At 42.7% G+C, this 22,924-nt stretch overlaps 1 pseudogene; it reads right to left on the bottom strand.

Moving 5' to 3' along the window:
• LOC115522880 lies at positions 1–17,252 on the bottom strand (annotated as a pseudogene).
• Between the last annotated feature and the right edge of the window lie 5,672 nt (positions 17,253–22,924).

Raw genomic sequence — 22,924 nt, 5'->3', positions numbered from 1 at the left:
TTAAGACCACTCAGTGGTTATTCTTACCCACTCAGTGGCCTGAGGAGTGGGAGCTGCAGACCAGTCTTCAGTGGTAGACTGAGTGCTCCAGTCTTCAGTAGGGAACTGCTGAATAGGGACAGAGGAGACCTGCATGCCCTCAGACCAGTCTGTGACTTCAAGTTGAATCACATAAACTCAGGAGCTGGAGTAGTCCATTCACCCTGAAATTCCTCTTTGGTCACAGCCTTTTTAGCAGCAGCCTGCTTTTCCTTTCCAATCTCTTCAGGATCTCTGTATAAGTAGACATCAGGCATGACCTTCCATGGATGTTCATGGGAAATGGTGTCACACATGCACAGAACTCCCCAGGTCAGCATCAATTTTCAGACCCACTGAGTGAGCTCCCTTGTTATTGCAAGGGATGGCAATGTCCACATAGCACAGAGGACAGTCTCTGTTACACAGAACAATGGTAGGCAGGTTAACATAAGACACCTCTCTGAGAGGCTGGTGGTCAGTCCTTGGATTAGTAACCACGAGAAATCTCAGCTCCCAGAAGGCTGCCTGGATCTGGTTAGTGAAGGCTTTGGGAGTGAAGCAGCCAGCAATAGGAGTGGCTCCAGCAGCAAACTTCAGCACAGCTTGCTGGCCAGTATTCCTGGATGATATGACACTGACATGAGCCAGGTTTTCTTTTTTTTAATTGTTTGTTTATTTTTGAGACACAGAGTGCGAGTGGGGGAGGGGCAGAGAGAGAGAGGGAGACAAAGAATCTGAAGCAAGATCCAGGCTCTAAGCTATCAGCACAGAGACTGACACGGGGCTTGAACTCACAAACCGTGAGTTCATGAACTGAGCTGAAGTTGGATGCTTAACCGACTGAGCCACCCAGGCACCCCTGAGTCAGGTTTTCAATGGCAATAATGGCTCAAGCTGCCAAGAGAAGCTTCTCCCAGGTTCTCTTCAGATTCATGATGTAGATACCATCACTTTTCCTTTTGTAGATGTACTGTTCCATTTGGAATACCAACACAAGGTTGGTACCACCTAACTGGGTTCCTGCTGCAAGGAATTTGAGGGCATCCTACTCCTTCATTTGCTGGACGTCAAGGGCTCCAGACACTGTGAAAGTTTCCCTTTAAGTTACAATGGGAACATAAAACAACGCCATTATAGACCCCTCCCTGGGTAGCGCGGAAAGCCAATGACCTAATTTTAAATGAATGTTTTGTTAAGTCCCATTTACTACTATGAAAAGAAATTCACAGATAATAAACCACCTATATACATATTTTTAATATAACATCCTAACTATAAAAATAAAGAAAAATACTGTTAGAAGAGGAATATTTTGTAATAAAATTTTAATATGTATTAGAGTATATTAATGCTTGGGGATGACTAACTAGAAGATAGAATAAACTAGTCCATTGCTTTGAGATCACAGTGAATGTGGCAGAGACAAATGCAGACACAGACAGGTGTGTTGGCAACTCAAATACCAAGAACGATGTCACTGTCAGTGAGATACTTTTCTGAAATTATGACTATTGCTGGTAAAGTTCTGAACCAAACACAGTACAGTCTTCTCTTTCTTTAAAAATGCTTAGAGGGCATGTATGGAAAATTCCATGTATATTAAAACTATGCAAAAGTAACTTGTATTTCCAAGTAAAATGGGACTGAATTCCACATCCAGACAATTATAAACAGATTTTTGCACACAAATGTCCAGTGTGACTTTTGAAGGTTATACGGGACACACAACATTTCTTGGTTAAGGTGCCTGTGCTGCACACAATTGCACAATAGCATCCTTGGTTCCCTCTCACTAAATGCCACTAGTGCCCTTCCCAATAATTGTGGCAATCAAAAATGCCCCCTTGAGTTTCCAATACATCCCTCAGGGGTGGTTCCACTCCTGTTGAGAAACACTGAATTAAATCAACAGGACTCAATATGAGGGTCCAATTAGACAAATGTCCCCTGTCCCATGGCATAATCATTCCATGACCTGGCATCAGAAAACCCCAGCTTGTGGGGAGAAGGGACAAGGATGGATGGAATCTAGTTCTAGAAGGAGAAGACAGTAAGTAAGAAGTAATCAGGAAAGAAGTAAGAACTTAGGAGAGGAAACCAGGGTAATAGTTCACCTCTGGGATTTGGGCCAACATACAGGGAAGGGCCAACATAGAACTTTGGCTGCAGGGCCACCCATGTACCCAGGTTAGTTCTGGGTAGTAGTTATCCCAGACCTGGCTTAAAGGGAAGAATTTGTGGTCAACATGGGAGCCTGGATGTAGTCACTTGGTTCCTAGCACTTGGGTCTGGGTATGTGACTTATTTCCAAACCCCTTGTGCACAGCACCAGCCAGAAATGATTCAGCATTAGGCCTGGGCTTAAGTCTTCTCAAATCATAGCAGCTGAGAAGATGAGAAGATAGCAAAGGAAGGAAAGACCAACAGCCACCGTTTATCAATGCCACACATGTGATTGGAGAGGGGATATCTATACAACATTTGATTTTCTTACATTAGAGTGTTTTTTGCCCTCACTTAAACTAATCAACTCTTTCTTCAAACAAAAATGTATGTTCAAGAGAACAGATTTGGGCATTCACAAACCATTTCACCCACCCCACATCATTTATTTATTGGCTTCCTGTGGGTAGACATAAAACAGCTGCTTGGAACTCAGATTTGGAGTCCATTTCCAAAAGTGGGGTCATGAAGGCGTGGCCATAAATCAAGGCAATTGTTATACTGAATACCGCAATTTATAAGGATAAATACATAATTTTTCCTGGAGCCTGGGCTAAGGCCAGCCCTACAACCCATGCTTTGTGACTCAGGAGCCAAATAACACTCACACACACCCAATATTCCCTGAAGACCATCTCAACAGGATGATGCTTCATCTCCTGTGACCATTCCCAAAGTCCCATCCATGACAATTATCTAATCTCTGCTCAGAAATCAAATTATCCAATGCTTTTACTCTATTGGCTTGAGCAGGCTTCTTTGTGCATACAGTTCCTGGAACATACAAAAAGATGCTCTTATTTCCATCACCACCCTTTCAAAGTTCTTATTACTTCATCTGTCCCACATTCATTAGAGTGGATGGTCATGAGAACAAGCTCGGCTTTATAGTGCTGGATAGAATGTATTAGCAAAATCGAGTCTTAAAAGACACAGAGAGAAATAAAAGCATTCTGTGCATGAGAAAAGATTTTCCATTTTAGCCTGTAAAAAGAGAGAAGGGACTAAAGAGATTATCTGCTATTACAAAATAATCAAGGAGATAGCTGACAATATTTTTGCCTCTTCCAGAAACTTTGATTCAATCATGCTTAAGATATCACTGAACTATACACCCAAGGTTCCAACTCATTTTGCTGAGCTCTCACTTGCTGTCTGACATATTCTTCCCTCCACTCTTCCCCACTGTCTCCTGATCCGAGGTCTCCTATCTCCCTGTAAACACTATCCTCTAAGCCTATCTCAGCCCCTGGCTTTTGATCACGTACCTGGGTAGATTTCAGGTCAGTTTACATTTTGGTTGTTCCCTCCATGCCACCAACCAAGGATTTATCCCCTTTTAGCTTAAGATCTGAGAAGCCAATGGAAGTAACTGCACAAGGCCCTCTACGAAAAGGAAGGGCATCTGTACCTATGTACTAATATATTTCTCTGTGCTTTTTTAAAATGTGAAGGTGTCCTTAGGATTTCCTTCCTGTGTACAGTGTCTCAATTTAATGCCCTAAATTGAGATCCACTTCCCTGCTCAGAAACTTTTGGTTTTTTTTTTTAATGTTTATTTATTTGTTTTGAGAGAGAGAGAGAGCAGGCTCTGTGCTGACAGTGGGGCTTGATCATATGAATTGAACTGTGAGGTCATGACCTGAGCCAAAATTAAGAGTCAGACACTTAACCAGCTGAGCCACCCAGGTGCCAGCCTGCTCAGAAACTTTTCATTGTTTCTCCTTTTGACCACAAAGTCAAGTCCAAGTTTGTAACGTAGTATTCCAGATCCTCTATGATCTGCCACCAACACACCTTTCCAAGAAATCAACCCTTCTAGCCACAATGAGAGAAGCAGTGGCCAAATGTGTAGCCTTTGGGCTCAAATTCCAGCTCAGTCACTTATAAGCACTGTCCTCAGGTAAATTACGTAAGCCTCTCTATGCCTCAGTGTCTTTGACTATAAAAATGCGATAATAATAGTACTAATTTGAACTGCATGAGAATCAGAAGAATTAATGTTAGCTGAGACAATGCAACAGCTGAGAACAGTGTCTGATACATGATAAGCATCATCTACTATTGCAATTATCTTTACTTACTACCTTCAACACACTTGCATTTTCCTATTTTTGTATCTTTTCTCAGTTACCAATTTCTGTAATGCTCTTTCAAACCTTCTCTCCACTCCTTTGAATTCTACCCATCCTTCAAAGCCCTGATGAGGTTTTTCCTTTTCTACAAGCTTCCCTGAACTGTTCAGTTCACAGTGTTTTTTCCTGTGTATCAACACACAGATTTTCTATTCTAGTAATTTTGCAAATGGTTACTTGTTGCTTCATGGCACTTCTTGTATCACTACCTTGTGATATTAACTTAAAATGAAATATCACCTGGTCTCCCCCAGTTAGCTTTTGAGTCTTTTGAAGGCAGGGACTTGGGCATGTCTTTGTGTAGAGCTCAGCACCTGTGCATTGGTTTTCCAATAATACCTCAATAAATATCTGTTTATTTGACCTAATCTGATCCACAGGTTGAACGCAAGTTTGCTGGATGCTTTTGGAAGTGTGAACTAGAGGCAGTGTAGGAGATGTGGAACCTTAGTTATTCACTTGTAGAGCATTTATGGGATGTCTGTGTAACATGTTCCACTTCCAACTTGTACCTGACAAGGTATCAGCCCCTTTGCTCCAGGAGGAGGCACCAAGACTGGTGGGTGGAGATCCACTAGGATGAAATCAGGTACTGGGTTTGGCCAGAGGGGGCAGGCTTGGTGGCCAGAAGGGCGTTTAGAACAAAAATTTCGGTTCTCTCTCTCCCTGCAGGATGCAGGGAGGCAAGGACACAGTCCCAGGGCTGGCTGCAACATAAGAAGGTCTCCTAAAGAGCAATAGTTTCCACAAAGCAGTTTTGCAAATTCAGACCTTCCTTCCTTGGTTGCTCAGAGTTGCCCCTGGGTGGAAACCTTTGTCATCTAAGAGGGCCAGGGTGGGTAAGATAGGAGAAGGGCTAGTGTGGTATTGGGTCAAGACTTCTGGGTTCTAGTGCAGATTCTTTCACTAACTTCCTGGTTGGCTTGGACACTGATGTCATTGCCATTTTCTTAAGTCCCCTCATGTGTCAATGAGGTTGTTGGATGAATATGTAATAATCTCTAGGGTCCTGGTTCTCTGTAATATTGTATCACCCTAGAATTGTTCTCATAGTCGAGTCATTGTTATCTACAACGTAAGAAACAGAGACCTCCTTTGTCTGAAATTCAGATTCTTCTGACCATTGAAACTCAACTGAGTCAGTCCCTAGGGTATGGGATGGTCTCATTTATTGGGAGTGGCCCCGCTTGCTTACAACAGTCTTGGAATCCTTTTCCTTCTCCACCAAACCTGGGAAAGTAAGGACTTGCGATACAGGGTAACGAAGAGGTGGCAGGGTAACAACGGGGCAAAGGTCTTAAACTGGGGCCATCTCTGTTTAACTAGTCAATTGTCCTTGCCTTTGGATTATCACTGAGTGTTTCCTCCCTGTAGCTCTGGTGAGAAAACTGGAGTCACAGTTGCTGATAAGTTCTAGGGAGATGAAGCAAGATGGCCCTGAGGTTTGGTGCCAAGTGAACAATGTGGTCAGAGAATGTCACTGGCCTTGGGCTCCGCCTTACTGAGGCATCCCCCAGGCACATTTACCCCTCCCACTGCCAGAAGGCACTCTCTCCTTCTGGTCACCCAGATGTCCTCAGCAGTGTTCCTTGGATGCTCTTGCTGCTCCTGCTTCACTACCACCCCTCCCTCTCAATTTAAGCTCATTACAGCCCCTCCCATGGACCCACCTCTATTCCCCAGCTAAGGCAGCCAGTCTGCCTTCTTTACTTACATCAGGATCCTGGGGTGTGAGATCACTGAGGTTGTTACCTCTTCATGCTTGTGAGCCCATCTTGTGCCTGGAAAATTATGTCGAGGAGGAAGATATTTCTGCTGTCACCATGGGAAACTGCTGTATTCTAGGATTTGGGAAATAGTGTGGCTGGCAGATGACTGTCTGGGACAGAACATGTACAAGGATACCAGTTCTTGTAGGACAAGTGGTCAAATGTGGAAATGGACATCTGTCCGACTACTTAGTTTGCTTTCTTTACTTTGCCTTACCTCTTCCTGGCAATGCAACAGCTTTGGCTAGGTGCTTGGCTCTGCGACAGTTATGAGAGCGAATGGGAAGGAAGAGAAAACACACAGCCTGAACCTCCAAGGAGCTTGCAGTCTGGTCAGGGAAGCAAGGCATGCATACATTTGCAAGAATTCATAAGGGTGGCTGAAAGTATGGGAATTTTACCTGGAGTCTATGTTGAGTTTCAGCATCTAAAAATTCCAAGTCTATCTTTCTGGAGAGAAGGTCTAGAATTCTCTGATTTCAAAGGCACACTGGACTGCTCACAAGGATGAGTAAATGAGCTCAAGTTAGAAGACCTGGGCTGGAGTTCTGGCTTTCCACCTGCTATCTGTGTGATAGCACATTGTCTGACTACCCTGATCCTCAGTTTCTTAATCTCTAAAATGGGGGTAATAATTTGTGTCCTACCTCTCTCATAGCATAATTGTGAGGATCAAATAAGACAAGTGTGTGAAAGTGCTTTTGAAACCATAAAGCACCATACAGGTAAAAGGTGTCATAGCCAAGACCAGAGGACAGCCTCTCCAGGGCCATGCTCTGGAACCGCAGGGGAGCCAGACAGCCAGTGCCCAGCACAGCTCTCTGACTCTGTGAGCCCTGGGGCCTTGTCTACTGAAGGCAGGGCCTCTTGCTCCCTCAGCTGCATGGAAAATACTATCTGGCTAAACCTGGATTTTTTTTTAAACCTCTTCACTCTCTTCTTCTCCAGTCCCCATTTCCATTCCTTACCACCCAGCCAACCTCTATGAAAATGGTTTCCAAGTGGAATCTGGGTTTCAAGTTACATCACCACCAAATAATTCATGCCTTTCTGGAAGAGACCCAGAGATAAGTTGGGAACGACTTGTGTGGAAAATGAGAGGCCTGGTAGCCAATCCAAATATTGCGGACAGAATTTTTGTGAGCAAAGGCTTTCTAAAAAAACATTTGCCAAGATGGCTCACATCCCTGTAAGCAAAGATCAAGGTACAAGTTCATGAAACAAATGACACAGAGGCGGCTTAATGAAGGGTCTCTGGCATGTTGGTGAGAGGTGGGCCAGTGGGGACCGTGGGCCTTTCATCTGTCCATTTCTCTCTAGCTGCTGCTAAAGGCCTCTAATGCCATAAGAGTTCTTTTCTTTCCCAGTCTAGAAGAGAACCTGGGGAGCTAGCTCATCCAGGACATGCCTCTGTCTCTACCCTGGATGTTACCTGCAGCATTGTGGAACACAAAGGCTCTGTTCTTTCCATAAATACCTCTGGAGGAGAGTCACAGCCATGGTGACAGCCATCCTCTGTGACCCATTTTAGTGTTTAACAGTTGTCAGATCTTGAAAAGTGGGCCTCACAATGACCTTAAGATGCCATCTTAGCAGATTTTGTTTATTTCCTGTTTCCTCTGGCTTCTACTGATTAGAGGAGGGGAATAGCCACTTCTCAAGTTTTCCACTTAAAAGTATGCCTTTAAATACTTGATCATAGTGGGCCCCCTTAACCTACATTTATCTAGACCTAATAATTTAAAAAACATTTTATGTGCTCACTAACTGGATTATAAACTTCTCCAACTGTTCTGTAATCTCTGCTACCTGACCTCCAGCTCCCCCTCCAAGAACTCCCCCGCAGTGCTCCCCTCCCCTTATTAGGCACCCACCTCTCTTCCCTTCCTAAGAACCTTTTCATCTTCAGTTCACCAACATTTGAACAGCTGTACAAGCACAAAATGTTTAATTTGGGAACAGAGTCTGTGGGAAGGAATGCTTTGTTAATTTCCAAAGTAACGCAAAGCCTAATTTAGAAACTCATATAGCAATTCTTTGGTTCTGGAAGTCACAGAGATTATAGATTGCACTGCAGAGGCAACCTGCCTCATGATGTTAGCACTTTGCAGTGCTGGGTTTTTCTGCAGCAGTTTCATTTTTATTCCCATCAGAGAGACAGTGGGTCACTCCAATAGAAGCATTTGCTCCCTGATGACAGGGCCTATGTCTTGTTCAGACTCTCTGTATGGCCAGGGCCTAGAAAGGGCAAGAAAGTGGTAAATACCTTTAAATTGCATTGCCTGTCTGTCCCCCTACTCCCTACTTTAGTCTTAAACTTGGTTCCAAACAGGTTCTGGAACTAGGAAGTGATGATGGTTACCAAGAATTGAGCAGGGCAGAGATAACTGTGATCTGATCGTAGCACCACTACCATCCTTGAATCCAGGAGGCTTAAAGAAAGTTAAGATAACAAGAGTTAAGGTACTGAAAGTTAAGGTACTGAAGAGTATCATGTCCTACCAGATCTAATATTAGAATCCACCTCTCAGGGACACATATGACTGGATCTTAAAAATAATGAGAACCTGGATAGAACAGAATAGATTTGGAGGTAGAGACTATAGCGTGTAGAAATGAGGATACATCACTGCCACTGCCATAGTCACAGTACTTAGGGCTGGAACTGAAATAGCTCCTGCTGAGCATCACTGCCCAGGAGCTATCTGTATGCTGTGCATGCTCAGGGTCCTCTTTTGGCCTCTCTGGGCTCCAGGCAAAGCTGCCTTCCATCAAATGCTCGGGGTGCTTGACTGTCCCAGGATGCTCTGGAACCTTAAAACATACACTCAGTTGCATTTCTTGAACCTCCAGGGCTCAAAAGCCCAGAAAAAAGAATTCAATCTTTTGGTTGTTACCCCACAGACTCAGATATACAGATTGTGTGATAAACTAAAGGTCCCTGAGGGTCAATCTGGAAACAAATACAATGAGGAAGATCCCTGAGAGAAAGTCACCATGAATGAAGATACTGCGACAGAGTGGACCAGATCCAGTCCGGCACCTGAATATTAGATAATAAGAGGTTCCATGTAGAGTGCAAAGCTGAGTCCCTCTATTTCTCCCCTGGAGCCCCTCAACCCCTGATCCCACAAGAGTTTCATGTTCTGGAAATGAGGGGCTGGGTCTTATGTAAGAAACACTGTGTCACTAGAGGTTCAGCTATTCAGGTGTGGGCATCTTCTCTAAAAGACCTGGAAAACTTTGTCCTGTTGGTCAGGGAGGGAGACAACTACTGGAGGTCAGTAGTTGGGGGAGGTGGGCAACAGCTTAGCAGTAACCAATGGCAGTGGAGAGACTGCAGGGTGGCAAGGGCAGCAGGCCTGGAGGACAGAGACTAGAGAACAGACATGAAAGACGTGACTGCACAGCTAAGTAGTGGCAGAATTAACCACTTTTGTGGCACAGCGTACATTTTAACCAAAGTATTAGCTTTTGCAAGATCTCAAAATCTTTCAAAGCTCAGCTCTTGGGTGGGTTCATCTCCATTTATTTTTCATTTATGTGACTAGCAGACCTAGGATGATACGGAGAAATAACAAGAAAGAAGCACAGACAGAAACACAGATTCAGAGAAAACAAGAATTATAAAAAGAGGTACAAAGGGTTACTGAGAGAGTTTGAGAAAAAGGATTAGAGGTCGAACAGAACACAGAGGAAACAATTTGGGGGACAGAGGCAAGCAGACAGACTTATGAAATCGGTGTTCTGCGAGATGCTAGCTGAGTCCCCTACAATGATGATCAGGCCTTCCTGGACTCAGCCAGCCTGGATTAAGAACCCAAGAGAAACCACAAAGGTTCATTATTTTGTTTGTGCGGAGTTTTGGCTCCAGGCAACCTCCGCGCCGGCGTTCTGACACACTGCCTGAGCTCCCCCTGCTGGCCGCTCTGCAGAATTTCACCATCTGGGTCCAAGCGGAATCGGATTACGTAAGCTTCTTGAGCTTTGCACATCCATGTTTTTCCTTTCCTTTTTTAAAATTAAAAAAATTTTTACTTCCCTAGTTCCTGGTTTCTCCGAAGCCTGCTCTTTAATGCTGGGTTTTAAATGCCCTGACAGATTGCTGGGCCCTAAATGTCCAGTGAAGGCGGTCCTGAGAGACCCACCCTAATGAGGGTACAGGCAGGAGGCTGGCTGAGCAAACATATTTAATGAACACGTGCCACATACAAAGTGCTGTGGAAAGGCCTGAAGGGAGCTCATTTGGCCTTTAGTCTTTTTGCCTGAAAAATGACTGCTAGAATTAAACCGGTCTTATGGGGTTGGGGTGAGGGTGCTCCAACCGGACCAGCCTTCCACAATAAGTCCTGAGAAGAGCCTACTGGGGCAGCAGCGATGGTGCCCGTCCTTCCTTTTTTCCCCTTCTCTTTATCCCCTTCATCTTTTCTTTATGAGGAAGAGGAATTGCAATGGCAAAACCCCTGGGGTGGGAAGGAGAAAAATACAAGTCTCCCCAAATGCCAAGCCGATTTGACTGCTAAGAATAGCTTTTATCTCTGGGAGGAAAGGCAGAAGACCTGGTTCTCTCTTCCCTCCAACTTAAGGTTGATTTTAAAGGGGCAGTATCCAGCATGGGAACACAGTAAGCCCTGTCGTTTCTAAAATGATTGAGTTCCAAGTCACAAAGCCTAGAGAGGGGCGATGTAGGAGGAGAGAACTTGCATCCAGAGGACTAGGGAAGGAGGTAAAGGTGGAGGCAAGAGGAAGATGGAAAGGAAGAGATCGAACAGGACACAGGAGTCTCTGTTACATACTGAGCCCTGGTTTCTGTGGTTCCAAGGAGACTGACAAGGACAGTGAGACTTATGGGGGGTGGCCTTGGGATGAGCAGTGGAACCAGTAGGGGCTCTAGGCAGTGGAGTCCCCACTATGGCTGTACTTTCGGGAAGGGGGACCGATTTCCAGAACTCTGGCTAGAATGTATGCTCATCATAACGAATCATTGTGAGTCCCCTCCTTCCCAGCTACTCAGATGTTAGAAACACAAACTGTGTCTCTAAAAATTAAGTTTTCTTTCATGAAAGTGCTGCATTTCTCTCAGGGAAGAAAGTTAAAATGTTCCTAAAACATGAGTTCAGAGGCATAGAGTTATTCTCAAGGACTCTGGATAAAAACATCGAAAGGATTCCTTCTCCTTTGTTACTAAAAACTGAACAGATTTTTACTGCATTGCAGAAAGCAGTAATGGTCCTCAGGGAAGCAGTCACTTCTTTAGTCCCCTGTTCTGCCCTTGTAAAACCACCTTCCCTCCTCTACTTTATTTTCTTGCCTCCTGTCACCACTTCAGCCTTTTGCTTACATTGTCTCCTGGTCTCCTTAGGCTCTGACTTCCTTCCCCACTTATCTTTCATGTCCCTCCTGGATCTGCTTCCCTGGCCAGAGTGCCCACTTGGTTGCCATGTCTGCATGGGATCCCCAAATGTCTGATGCCCTGCAGCTTTCCAACAGGGCAAGTGGGATATCCCACAAAACTTGAGGAGAATCAGTCCCTGGGTCTTTCTTTACTCAAGGCAGTCTACAAACCACCTCTGGAAAACTACTAGGCAAGATGATAGCCCACAACTCATATTATGTTCTATCTCAAGTAGCCTTTGCCCACTTCTACCATGGAAGAGTATTTTAGTGACTCATGAGCCAATAGGAACAGAAGGGTCTTGGCAGACACTGCATAAATACAAATAATGGTTATTTATCACAAATGAAAGTGGCTCATAAGTAACTGAAACTTACTTTTGAATAAAAGGGAAAAATCTACAAACATCAAAAAGTAAAAAAATAAAAGAGGAATACCCTGCAGAAGATGCCATTTCTCTGTATTGCTATAAGCTGAGTAAATGGTAGCAATTTCCTAAATGCTCCTGGAGAAGAAATGATTTTGGAAGAAATCTGTTCAGCGGCTCCATGTTGCAGGTCAGGGCCGGCTACGACCAGCAGAGGGCAGACTTCAGTTATAAACAGAAGCCTGCAGAGCAGTTGGTGGGGAAAGGGCAATTTAGGATTCCAAGGTTGTACCTTGCTTATTCCAGGCCATGCATAACCCTGAGATCATAGTCCAAGATTATGGACAGGATACAAGAGACTAGATTTCAAGGAATCAGTTATAAGCAGAGAATGACATGACTATAAATGTTCCTTTGTTTATAAGATTAAAGCCTGGTCAGAAGAGGCTGGTTCTGTGTACCCTTTCTGGATGCTACAAGCTGCTGTTTAATGTGAATCACTGCAGTGACTGGTCCCCGTCCTGGGCCTGCCACAGTTACTCGAAGCTGCATGTTGTTTAGAGTGGAGATGTTTGGGCTTTGTAACTGATTTGGAAAAGCAAAGACTGTGTCCAGGATTTGGTGAAGAAGTTCCTGCTTTGATCGTTCCCTTTTGTTTAATGAATATAGAGAAACTGTATTCCCTGGGAAACAGATAGGAATGAAGACCATTAGAAATGATTCCTTAAGATTTTCGCCAGCCTATCAGTTCCACTTCTAGATAGATACCCAAGAGAAGTGAAAACATATGTCCACACAAAAACCGGTACATGAAAGTTCAAACAGCATTATTCCTCATAGCCAAAAAATGGAAACAACCCAAGTGTCCACTAGCTGACAAACAGATAAATAAAATGCAGTCTGTCTGTACAACTGAATATTATTTAGTCAAAAAGGGATGAAGTACTAATCCATGTTATAACATGGATTAACCTTGAAACCTTCATGCTGATTGAGAGAAGCCAGTCACAGAGGACCACATATTGTATGATTCCATTTTTATGAAATGTCCAGAATAGGCAAAGTCACAGAAATAGAAAATAGATTAGTGGTTGTCAAGGGGAAGGGGCGGGGGGAGAGATGGGAAGTGACTGTTAATGACTATGGGATTTCTTTTGGGGGTGATGAAGATGTTCTGAAATTAGATAGTGGTGATGTATAACTCTGAAAATACACTAAAAAGCACTGAACTGTACACTATAAAACTGTCATTAAAAAAAAAAAAAAAAGATTTTGACCAGGGCAGATGTTCTAGAGGGAAAATCAGAGCAGGAAATAAGGAGAAAATAGAGAGAATATTTGACTTCTGAGAGACCCAGACCTACCACCAAGCAAATATATATTATATATTATATATATATATATTATACATATAGTAGTTCAGTGCAGGCAGGAAATAGAGGTAACCAAACCCGGTATAGAAAGCAAGGAGAATTATCCACAAAGCTGAACTGACCCTGTATCTTCTCCAGCTGACTGATTTGTCAAGGGTTGTCACCTTTCTGATTGTGCAGGCATGGTAACATGGGTGCTATTTCACTCAAGGCAAGAGGGCTGCATTTGTGTTGATGTCATGGTGCACCCCTGTGTGGAGCGAAATAAGGGAGAATTACACTCCTCAGGCTATGATAACAGGACAGACTTTCTAAGACCTCAGAAGCTGATGAGGAAGGAAGGTGATAATAATGAAGTCACCAGCTCAGCTCAGTGGGGGCCTCATGGTCACACTTGAGTTCCAGGTATATAATCAGTAATGCCCACAAGAGTCTAGAAGCTCATACTTTGTTCTTTCTGTAGCTCCCACAGCACCTTGCAGAGGCTAAGCCCATGAGAGCCCTTGGTCAATACTTGCGAAAAGTGGAGGGAGGAAGAAATAGATGAGCACACAACTGAAAAGGCCTAGTGAAGTACCCTGGGATGACTGAAGCCATGCCAGGTATAGCCTTGGTCAACACACCAGAGAGGAAGTGGCCCTAAGTGAGAAAGACAAGAAGACATGACTTTGATCGCTCACTCTCTCAGAACCACCCACCCACAGATCACTGGGTCTGCCTTGCTGAGCCCTGAAGCATTAATCAGAGCAAGATCCCAGGCACACCTGAGTTTGCCCTTGTAATACAACATGCTTGACAAGTCTTTAATTTCTTACCTTCATCCAGTTCCTGGACATAAACTGCAATGTGTTACCATCCTTGTGTACTAGCATCCTTGTATCAGGATTTGCTTCATTTCTAAGATGTACTGTGAAGAAACTCTATGAAAGTTGCCTTTTAAAATTTGTGTTTACTGATTAGAAAAAAAAAAAAACAGCACCGTTTTGTTCTGTAATTGCTTAAGGTGACTGAGGAGAGCAATGATACTGGAGTATGATAAAATATTTTCCAGTTCTGTGTTTTTCTTCAAGTGTGGTCCTCTGGGTGAATGTTATACATTTTAGGGAACCTGGGACTATGGCTATGTCTTAAAAAAACCTGCTTAATTATAGATTCAGCCAAGAGATGGGAACTCAGTAACTAATTAGGTAGCTAGAGCTTCAAACAGGCATAGAAACCAGAGCTCATAACACTTCCAATTACATAGTAAAGAAGGGGTTAAGAACAACTGGCCAAATAACAGTTGTTTTTAATAAATTGTATAAGTTTGGTGGTAGTAAGAAGTAGATTTGGGAGTTCAACAGATCTGGATTTAAAGCCTGACCTTTTCCTTCAGTTTCCTTTAGTGATGTGCACTGATCACCTATGCACCAGGCACTGTGTTTGGCATTGATGACAGAAGCACGAACAAGAAAGTCTCTCTCCTGGGGCGCCTGGGTGGCTCAGTCGGTTGGGTGTCCGATTTTGGCTCAGGTCATGATCTCACGGCTTGTGAGTTCCAGCCCTATGTCAGGCTCTGTGCTAACAACTCAGAGCCTGGAGCCTGCTTCTGATTCTGTGTCTCCCTCTCTCTCTGCCCTTCCCCTGCTCATGCTCTCTCTCAAGAATAAATAAACATTAAAAAAAAAATTAAAAAAAGAAAGAAAGAAAGAAAGTCTCTCTCCTGAGGGGGCTTACAGTCCCAACAGCTACATAAAATACTTGTTATCTTAAAGGAGATGCTAAGCCTCTCTGCATCTAGATCTGTCAAATGGGGAGAAATGATATCTAATTTAAAAGTTATAGTAAGCACTAAACTGAATAACAAACAAAATGTGTGGGACGTTGTATTTTAAAAAATGTTGCTTTTCTTCCCCTTATAAAAACTTGGTATCATTTTATCATTTGCTACCACATAGCTACTATTTTAATTGAACATTCCCAGTTTAAAATGAGACCACATGGCTCAAGGCCTTGAATGGAATCCCCAAAGCCAAGTCCATTAGGAAACATTTAGAGGACTTCAGGGTAATAGGTGTGACATAAATGTCTAGGATGGTTGCTGATCAAAATCCAATCCTCTGATGCATGAAAGGAGAGCCCTTTGCTCTTCTCTGCATCTGCTTCCCTCCTCCTTCTTTCCTTTCAACCTACAGCATCTCCATGTTGCTGCTTCTCTCTCCTCTACTACAGTAATTGTGCTCCCAGACCCTCTGACTCAGAGATAGAGGCCTCTGTTGTGAACACGCACAGTGCTGGCTGACCAGCACACTGGACAGTTCTCTGTCAGGGTTCTGTTGAATATTGACTTTTAATGACTCTAATGATTTCATCATTTTGTAGATTTTTGAAAAAAGATTGAGGGCTAGAGAGGTTGTGACTTGCTCAAGGTCTCACAATGGGAAGTAGAGTCAGGAATCTGAAATGCCTCGTGCTCCACTGTATAAGAGCTTTGGTTTGGCCATCTCCATCTACCATGCATTTTAGATTCCCTTCTTACTATGCCAGTGTATTAAAAATAATTTTTTAAAGATACTAAGCTGTTGTAGTTTTAGGTTGTTTTTTCTAGAAGGCACAAACTGGTTAGATTTACCCTGGTATAAGAGGCCATTAGTTTAGCAAATCTACTTGGATTTTGTGACTGCCATGCTGAAAGTCCTAAAAATAAATGTAATAAAAGCTGCACTTGGGTCCAGCAGTCAAGAAGATAGAACTGGATTCTTTCCAAAGCCAGTATTTACACTTGGATGCCTCTGTCTTTCTCATTTACTTTAACAAGCTATTTCATGAGGTAACTTTATCTTTAAAGATACTTTTCTTTTTTTTTTTTTTTTTTTTTTTTTTTTTTTTTTTTTTTTTTTTTTTTATAAGGGGAGGTAGTTTTTAGGAGAGAGCAAGGAATTTAAACTCAAGAGGCAGGGGCGCCTGGGTGGCGCAGTCGGTTAAACGTCCGACTTCAGCCAGGTCACGATCTCGCGGTCCGGGAGTTCGAGCCCCGCGTCAGGCTCTGGGCTGATGGCTCGGAGCCTGGAGCCTGTTTCCGATTCTGTGTCTCCCTCTCTCTCTGCCCCTCCCCCGTTCATGCTCTGTCTCTCTCTGTCCCAAAAATAAATAAACGTTGAAAAAAAATTAAAAAAAAAAATAAATAAATAAACTCAAGAGGTTTGGGCTCTAGTCCCAGTTCTGCTGGGTGACCTTATACTAATCGCTTCCCCTCTTTGAGCCAAAACTCACTTGTACGATGTATGGGGTGGACTAGCCTAGAGGTTTTCACACCATGGTCGGTGGGGCTTAATGATTTGCAGATTATATTCTGGGCCACAGTGGCAGATCTAAAATGAAGGCTGGGAGTGGGAGAGGCTGGGGCTCCAGAACCACACTGTCCTCTCCTCTTCCCTCCCCTACTCGGAGCAGCATTCCTTTTGTTTGCCTTCCAGGGGGAGAGTCTGCATACGATTTTACTTGAAAGAAAGGTTCTACTGTTTCTTTAGCATTTAAAAATCATCAGCACAGCTCAATGATCAGAAGGAATCTTTCATGTTCTAACATTCTCTAGTTTCTAAGTTCAAAGATTGGCTCCTGATTTTTCTTTTTAGAGGTTTCTTTGCTGTTATGGACATACTCACCAATCACCCCTTAATTATAAACACTCTCTCTGCTGACCCCAGTTGACTGCTAACTATGTATTATGCGGGCTATAAAGATCCTGGAAATCAGCTTGTCTGGTAATCCTCCCCTAATAGCGTTGCGACCGGCAGGGAGGAACATTTGCAGCAGTGTTAATTTGCTGACCAGGGATTTTATTTATTATTATTATTTTAACTTGCAGGCATTTGCTCCAACCACTTTGGAAAAGACAGTTCCAGAATCATCCTCAGCCCTGGCTGGCACAGCAGTGCCCTCATTTGTATGCTGCCGCTTTGTCTCTCGAAGGGCATTCTGCAACGCCATTCCTCACCGCTCCCCACCGCGCTCAACAGCTATGCAGATGGGGTTTCAATCCTCTCCTGCACATTTCATTTTTCCGGCTGTATGTCTTGCCGTGTGCTCACTAAGTCACCTCTAAACGCCAGCAATCTTTGACTGCCGTGGGTGCCGAGCCAGACTGTGCAGCCCAGCCCTTCCTGGAGCACCCCAGCCCTTTCTGGTACGGATTTATTTCATACATGATGTGGATGCTTTGCCCAGAGTGGAGCAAGAGCAGTTTTCCTTTACAAAGAACTGATTCAGATTTTCATCTAAAATCCACTAGTGCTAAAAGGAGATAAAGCTTTACTTGCTTTGTCTAGTAGGAAATCAGCATTTTCTACTCACTGCGGGTCAGTAAGGTTCAAGAACTCTGCCAGATGAGTAAAATCAGGATATAGGATGGGGAAGGTGAACTGTGACTCAGGGCCTCTTATGTATCACACTGAGCGTTCTTTACCTCATTTAATCCTTATAATAACCCTCTTAGGTAGGTATTCCCACCCGAATTCGTTTTGGAAGAAACTGAGGCTTGGAGAGATAGAATAACTTGTCTAACACACAGTTAGCAAGTGACAGATGCAGGTATTGAACTTTCTATCTGGCACCAAATGCCATGTTCTTTCCACTGCACCATGCTGCCTTCTTGATGAGCATGCTGACTCATTTGGGAAGTTATGTAAGCTTGTAAATCACATTGAGATTCCCAGATAATGTGACTGCATAAAGAACAAAGTATTGCCACAATAATTTTGGTGCACCAGTGGAGAGAGAGGCACTCTGCTGTCTGGGAAGGGTTATATATAACTATTCAGAGGTAAAGGTCTGCACCAGTGGAATCCAAACCAGGGGCAATCATTTGTCACTTCCCCTCCCAACCTGTTCTGTAAGTAAACAAGGTTTTAACTATAAACATATGAATAAAGCTATGTATTCATTGAACTCACAAGTAGTTCCTCAAAGTCCAACCCAGACTTTGGCTACCTGCAACAGGTATGCCAAAGGCACTCAGGATCATATGGGTCAGCACCACTCAAGGCCGTCACCTCCGTAAGGGGAAATAAGCAATACTGGTCTGCAGCATTATCCACATACCCTTTTTATTGAATAGGGAAGTACCTGAATCAGATTTGCACTTTAGAAAGTTATTCCTGCCTCTGTGAAGGAGAGAGTGAGAAGGGAGGCAATGTAGTGCTCTCAGTGCCCTGCCCTTGTCCCCTTAGCATTACTGTTATACATTGAAGGCCCATGACCCTCTGTGTTCTGGCTGGTAGTAGGCTTAGGCCATGCACAGTGCAGGCTAGAAGTGCTGGGGACTTCTTGCCCTTGAAAGCAGCCATAAGGCAATGACAGGTGGAGACCTGATGGATAAATAAGAGCCCAGCTCCCTTGCCTGTTGGTTGGGATAATGCTGAGGGGTATTCTGTACTGTCTCCCAGACTTGTCCAGTGGGATGGAGCTCCAGTGTCCTTCAGTGCTTGTTAACACATCCTGTATTGGCTTCTTTCATGTCCCTGTCTCATTCCCCAGCTCAGCTTCCAGGTCTCCTGGGATCACCTCTCCAATAAATTATTTATACTCAAATCCTTGTCTCAGGCTCTGTTTCTGGGAGGAACACAAATCAAAATCTTTCAATAACCTCAATGTAGAGATAGATAGCAGGGGCCCAGACAAAAGGAGTGGCAGTGGGAATGCAAAGGAGGGGATGGATATGAGCAATATTCACCCTGAGTTTTAGCTCTTCAAAACTGGTTAAGGGGAGTGCTAAAGGGGTGGGGACAGGGGGAAAGTCTACAAGGACCCTGTTTCTGGAGCTTGAGCTCCTGGGTGGTTCCTGATGCCTTGAACTGAACCAGGGAATATATTTGGGGGTAAGAAAGTAAATCCAATTATGGATATGTAGGAGAAAGTGGCATCTGGCTCTGTGATGTCATTTGCAAGAGTGAAAGTACCCTCTTTGCTAAAAGCATCTTCCCAAACTGCTTACCATAGTGCTTGAAATTCTATATTACTCATTCCTTTGGCTTGCTTTTTCCAGAATCCTATTTTTAAAATGCTCCTGAGATTATTGATAATTTTGTTACGTGTGATAATAGCATTGTGGTTATGTAGGAAAAAAACCCTCCTTAATTGTTAGAAATACATCCTAAAGTATTTATGGGTAAAATGAAAGAGTCAGGGGTTTCTTTAAAACAATCCAGCAAAAAGAAAAGTGAAATGTACATGTAGGGGGGATAGATAAAATGACATTGACAAAATATTTCCAAATGTAAAAGCTCAGGATGAGTCTAAGAGGCTTATTGTATCATTTCCTCTACTTTGTGTACATTGAAAATTTCCATAATAAAAGAAACAAAACCTACCCCAACATTTTAAAAATGGGATGATGTCATTTCCGGAGTAAGGAAGATGCTTATAGGAATGAAAGAATTTAGAGATATTTACAGTTTCATGTTGAGAAGGTAACATAATTTGATAGAAAATCTGAGCAAGTGATGGTAAGGTGCATTTTAGCTGTCCTCAGTCAGTCACATATACATGAAACAAACCTCATCGCTGGGCTCTACCTTCTCTGCTTGGTCAAGGTACCAAGTGAGAGATCTGCTCAGCTGAAGATCACAATTATGATAATAGAACACAAACTGCTAGCAGTAAGTCCCTCTCTAGACCTCAAGAGCTTAAATTCATATGACAACATTTTTACTTAGCCATCTCCTTGACATTTTAAAAAAGTCACATGAGTTAGACTCTAAATCTCTCAGAAGCCCTGATTGTCTTTCAGGGGCCAGACTGTTGCTGCATTTTAGAAAGCCAGAGTCAATCCAGGCAAAGATGTCAACACTATCTTTTACCTGGATAGAGACCTTCTCTCCAAACTTGTTAAACCAGAAGCTATACTATTCCCACCCACAATAGGTACAGAGTTTCTTCGGGGAAGGAGTAGTTTCTGCTAGCTGACTCTGAAATTGAAATATTGGGTATCAGTAGCTTTCTTGAAGAGGCTTTTACCAAAATCTACGAAAAGAAATACAGAATGTTTTGTTGTAACTCTACCAACACTGCAGCCTGCAGTGCAGAGAGTCCTGAGCCAGACCCTTCAGACCTTGTAGAGTAAGAAACAGAACTTGCTCTTAAAGGAGAGGGAGAAAAAGACAATCCTAACATAGCTTGTAATACCAATAAAAATAAAAGAAGTGGTGTGCATTTTTAGGGAAGAGAAAAAATTACCTCAACTTAAGGGTCTTATGGAAAGGTTTCTAGAAGGGGGGGCGTTTGAACTGGACCTTGATGGATGTAAGATTTCAGTCAGCCATAGAAAGCAGGCAGGGCATGGATGGCCTTGATGGAGGAAAGACTATCAGCAAGCAAAGGAAAAGATGAACAAAAAGTCAACACTTTTTGTTCCAAACTTTTATAAATGCAAGTGGCCCTATGAACTAAGGAGCCAGGAGTCATGGCTTGGCCGATGGCTGCACTTTGTTTTGCTGAATATACATTTGGAAGCAGGTGGAGGAGGAGGCAGTTTGGCTGGAGGGGTTCTGAGAGCACACCTGCAGTGGGGGGAGGGGGAAGAAGAGGGATAAGACAGCTCCAGCTGCTGTAGAGACAAGGCTGGGGGGAAGCAGAGATGTTAAAGGGCTTTGTTATGGCATTTTACTTTGTAATGTACTCCCTCCTCTGTAACTACACAAAATCTTCAGTAAAAAGCTGTATTACTGATAATGCTTTTGGAATTGAATTTTTAATTCACAGTGGGGCCGGGGAATGAAGAGGGGAGGAGTGGTGAGTATGGAGTATTACTAGAAGTAAGCAAGGGATGAAAACAGAGGCAGCAAGAGGGGTGAAGGTATATTTGGTTAATATATTCACTTTGAAATGAAGAAAGGAACTGGTCATTTAGCCCATTACCACTGCTGTGATGGGCCAGACACTGTGCTAGTGTTGGGATGCAGGGTGAGTCCAGCCTGCTGTGGCCTGGTCTTCAAAGAGCCTGCATTCTAATGGGAGGTGAGGCAGGGATTAATTAAATAATAAAAAATGTAAAATTAGGATTGTAATTAGTGTTGTAAAGGAGAGGTCTACAATGCTACAAAAGCTTGTAGAGCGATTTTACCTTGTTGATTAGCCAAGGGGTGATAGAACTGAGTGGGTTCTGCAGGATGAATCAGAGTATGGTGTGTAATATTTGAGGCAGAGTGAAGAGTAAGTGCAAAGGCCCTGGGGAAGGAAGGAACTGAGGAGAAGCCAGTGTGGCTGGAGCACAGACAGTGATGGGGAGCATACAGCCAAGCACAGCTGAAGAGGCAGGAAGCAGACTTTAGCGAGTCTTGAAGTCATGTAAGAGTTTAAACAGGGGTGCTAGGATAATGTGTATTTTAAAAGGTCACCCTAGCTGCTGTTTGGAAAAGAGATAGGAGTATGGTAAGGGTGGATGTAGGTAAGAAAGCCAACTAGGAGGCTACTGCTCTCCCCAAGCAAAAGATGATGATAGGGCAGCATTTTATACCATAGAAAAAAGCATGACATAGCCTCAGCTAAGCAGATCAACCCTCTCTTATGTTAAATTGACAAGCTGTAAGAAAATGTCACCTTATACTCTGTAGGCAACTTATTGTTCCTTTCAAGTACAAATATGTCCTTATGTAAGTGACTTTAGTAATAAGAACAGATATATGCTAAGACTAGGATGAAAAGACTGTCTCTGAAGGAGAGAAATGCAAAATGTAATATTCATGAGCTTTTGGATATGTCTACATGACAGATGTGTTTCTAAGTGTTCTGTATATTTTAAGCAGAAATCTTCTTTTCCTGGTTGGTTTGTATACAGCACACTAAATGGATGGAATGAGCGAACCATTATGTATGAGTTTCTTTGTCTTTTGGTAAAAATAATCCAGAGATGCATGTGCATTAAAATGTTTCCATATTACCTTCAATTCACCCTGTGTATTCTAATCTTGCTCAAGGAAAAATGGACAAACCACAATAGCACTGGGAAATTATATGCACTTCTATATTGGAAATAGAGCAAGGAGACATAGACGAATAAAGAAAGATATAAGACACCTAAACCACCTAATTAAAAAACTTGATCTAACCTTGCACTCAATGACTTACAAAGTATACATTCTTTGTAAGCTTACATGGAACCATAATAAAAATGACTATGTATGATTAGAAGGCTTTGTTCACTTTGTAATAACTCATTGAACAGCATATGTATGATTTGTACATTTTTCTTTCCATATGTATGTTAAATTTCAAAAAATGGTTTGTTAAAAAAAACAATCTAACAAAAATTGACCATATAGGAAGCCCAAAGAAAGTCTCAATAAATTTCAAAGGACTAATATTATACAGTAATACAATTAAACAAGAAATTAACAGTAAAAAAATTGATGAAACAAAAAAAACTTCAGAAACTGAAAAACGTATTTCTAAATAGCTTATCAGTTAAGGAAAATGCATAATAGAAATCATGAAATACTCAGAATTACATGAAAATGAAAATACTAAAAAAACATATGACTATATACCTAAAATTAAATTTATAGAATTATATGCATAAAAAATTATAAAACATAATATTAAAAATGAATGAGGTAAGTATTCTGCTGAAGAAACCAGAAATAGAATATTACAGTAATCTCAAGAAA

This window comes from Lynx canadensis, chromosome C2 (genome assembly GCF_007474595.2).
Source record: "Lynx canadensis isolate LIC74 chromosome C2, mLynCan4.pri.v2, whole genome shotgun sequence".
Taxonomy (NCBI): domain Eukaryota; kingdom Metazoa; phylum Chordata; class Mammalia; order Carnivora; family Felidae; genus Lynx; species Lynx canadensis.
Note: the sequence above shows the minus strand (reverse complement) of the source record. Positions and strands in the feature narration are given on the sequence as shown.